The 3,268-nt window shown below is 32.8% G+C and overlaps 1 pseudogene; it reads left to right on the top strand.

Moving 5' to 3' along the window:
- Positions 1-506: 506 nt before the first annotated feature.
- LOC115243281 lies at positions 507-2,701 on the top strand (annotated as a pseudogene).
- The last annotated feature ends 567 nt before the right edge of the window (positions 2,702-3,268 follow it).

Below are 3,268 nucleotides of genomic sequence, written 5' to 3'. Positions count from 1 at the left end.
TTATTTTTATGCCAGAATTCTCTTAATTTACGTCTATAATATTTTTTTGCACAGCAATAAATCCTTTTTTTATGAGAACTTTTTCTTTAGAGAGCTACTAAAAGAAAAATTTTTTCTTTACTATATTTTTCAAGAAATTTTTCATTACACGTGTAATATTTGATTTTACTAGCTTTTCCATAAAATATTATTTCCTACAATTGCAAAATTTCTTTGTCAAATCAACCACGTGATATCAACTAGTAGAACTATTAAAAAATATATCTTATGAAATAAAAGATGTCGAATAAAAATTGCAATATATTATTGAACATTCAGAACTTTAAGTTAATATTAATAATATTAAATTTGTAACAGATAGAGAGAGAGAGGGAGAGAGCAACAGCTGCTCTTGACCGACTTCTCTACAGTTTCTTTTTCTCCTCATTCACATTCCTTATACTCCCTCCTGGCGCGGCATGACAAGCTGATGGTGGGGAGTTAAGACGATATTTCTCTCAATGCTTGAAGTTAGACGGTTTGTTAGAGAACTCTTCAGTTTGCGCCAGTGAAAATACAGTCATGCACAGACATCGGTGCCACATCGGCGACAATTGAGGTGAACCGTTTCAGCGTGAGTTTTCTCCTAAAATTTAGTGCATCATTTCAGATACACCCTGTATATATAACATTACAATCTTTATTAGAGGATCGCAAACTATCATTGTTAATGAAATTTTCGTCTTTATTTTATGTTTTTATTTCAAAAACTTTATATGTGTGTGTATTATATAGTAATTACTCATCGCTCGTTTACAGATTACGAGCCCTCTATTGTCTCTCTCTATTGACACAATACATTAGTAGTGCCATTGTCCAAGTATGGCGATTCATGCATTCCGTGGTATCCAGAGGCTAAGCCGAGTATCCAGAGGATAAGCCGAGTATTAGATGCTAGTATAAGGACGCTTAATTTCACATTAAGGTGTACATCGACGTCAGCGCGAACCAAGCTTGTTACAGGCTCAAATGGCGAGAAGATTTTTGTATCTGTAAATGATATTTCTTATCCGGAAATCTTAATTCACGAATTTGTTTGGAACAACATTGAAAATTATCCTGACCACATCGCTTTGGTAATTTTTTCATATATATATAACTTAATCGATTATAATTTTTCGTATGATAGATAATCTATTTACGTGAAGCGATTCTAATTAATCGCGTCATATCTTTCAAGCAGATTATTAAATGAGTTATTTAACGAAATTAATTGTGGAAAAATTTTAAGAAAAGAAATAAAAAAAAATTAAATATAATATATAAAGAGGCAATTAGAGCCACGCGCGGTAAATAGTGCGCACAATGTTAAGTATCTTGTTGTTTTACTTTTTATTTTTTACTTTGACTTTATTATTCCGACTTTTATTATTATGACATACATTGTTTTTTAATTTTCTTCATGACAGTTATTGTTTTTGATCAGTTTCTTGTCACCTTATTATGTCTGATTGTCATTTCGCAGCTGAATAGCTAGTGAGTTAGTCTTACGTATTGTACATTAATCTTAACTTCATTATATCATCACTCAATATGTGGAACGTGAATTTTGGCCGTGAGTTTCAACTTTGTCAACTACGCAATTAACAGGCACAGTATGGATAGACTTGGGAATATGTAATTTAAAGTCTAATTTATATAACAACCGTTAAGCCACCTTCACTACTACACGAAGGATTCATCATTGTGGAATGCGAAGATGACGGGAGATTTTGAGCTCTTACTTTCATTTTAAGTCCGTTTATTATTAAAAATTATGTTGCGTTAAGTTGCGTCAGTTTAATTTAATTAATTTCTTTGCGCTGAAGATGACCCAAATAAAGGGTCGAAACGTACGTCATGTGAATTTATATTAATCTATATCTATTTATATTAATTATTAACATTGTGCGCACTATTTACCGCGCGTGGCTCTAATTGCCTCTTTATATATTATATTTAATTTTATTATCGAGAGCCTCTACTTATATTTATTTTAAAGAAAAAATGTTTACAAAAACGGAAAATATGATCAAATGTAAACACAATCAACTGTTAAAACTATTTAATAAGCGGCAAACGTAATGTGTAGAGAATTAATACAATATCGATATCGATTTTATAATATATTTTGCGCAGGAATGTAATATAAATGGCAAAAAGTACACATACGCACAAGCCAAAGATGCGACATATTATATTGGCAGAAGTTTGCGGAACATGGGTTTGAAAGAAGGTGATGTGGTAGCATTGGCGGCACCTAATTCTCCGGACACAGTTTTAGGCTTCCTTGGAGGCATGTCAGGCGGATTCGTTATCACTCCAATAAATCCGTATTATACGGTTGGTAAGTTGCTTTACGATATTACTTTAGATATTCTGATTCAAAGTCCATATATGTGCGCGCAATATTTAGCATAGAATGGAAGTCAAAGAAGAGAGCAAATTAAGCGTATTGTTACACTATAGCTAGACGTGATAAAAATTTTCAGACGAAATGTCAAAGCAGTTGTTAAGAGTCAATGCAAAAGCAATTATTACGTCAGCCTCAATTGCATCCACAACATTGGCTGCAACAAGAGCTTGTCTTCCGCCTGAAATACCTTTTATTGTGATTGATGATAAAACTGGTTCTATACCAGAGGGTTCGATACTTTTTGATGTTAGTATCATAATAATATTTTTATTTATAACGTTTAAATATTATCAATATATATACAGAGTGTCCTAGACCATCCGTACATTATACAGGGTGTCCTAGACCACCCGTACACCCCTTTTCTTTCAAAAACTAAGCATTTTAGAGAAAAACGTTTTGAACAAAAATTGTATGGTTTTGAGGGGAACATAAGATGGTGTCATTGGTTTGATCTTGGATGGCATCGTTAAGGTCAAGTCAAGGACACCTTTAATTTCTTAAATGGAATCCCTTATTTTTTATTGCATATTCTTATAGCTTATCCCGAGAGCTTTCCAAAACACGGCACGATTACGATAACTGTGGCCCCCTATTTGAAAGGTCGTTTCTGAAGACATTTTTGACGAGAATCACGGAAAAAATAGTAAAAAAAATTTCCGACCAATAGTTGTCGAGATGTATCACTTGTTAAAATTTTTAAAATTTTTTTATTTATTTTAATTTCCTCGCTTCGCATTGTAAAATATATGCGTGGACTGCAGTGGGTTCCGCCCCCCCCCTACGGGGTAGTAAAAAAAAATAATTGTTTTTAAGAAAAAGTATGTAATTATT

Source organism: Formica exsecta, unplaced genomic scaffold, assembly GCF_003651465.1.
Source record: "Formica exsecta isolate Colony F162 unplaced genomic scaffold, ASM365146v1 scaffold715, whole genome shotgun sequence".
NCBI classification, from domain to species: domain Eukaryota; kingdom Metazoa; phylum Arthropoda; class Insecta; order Hymenoptera; family Formicidae; genus Formica; species Formica exsecta.
The sequence above is the reverse complement of the archived record's forward strand: the minus strand, read 5'-3'. Positions and strand labels throughout refer to the sequence as shown.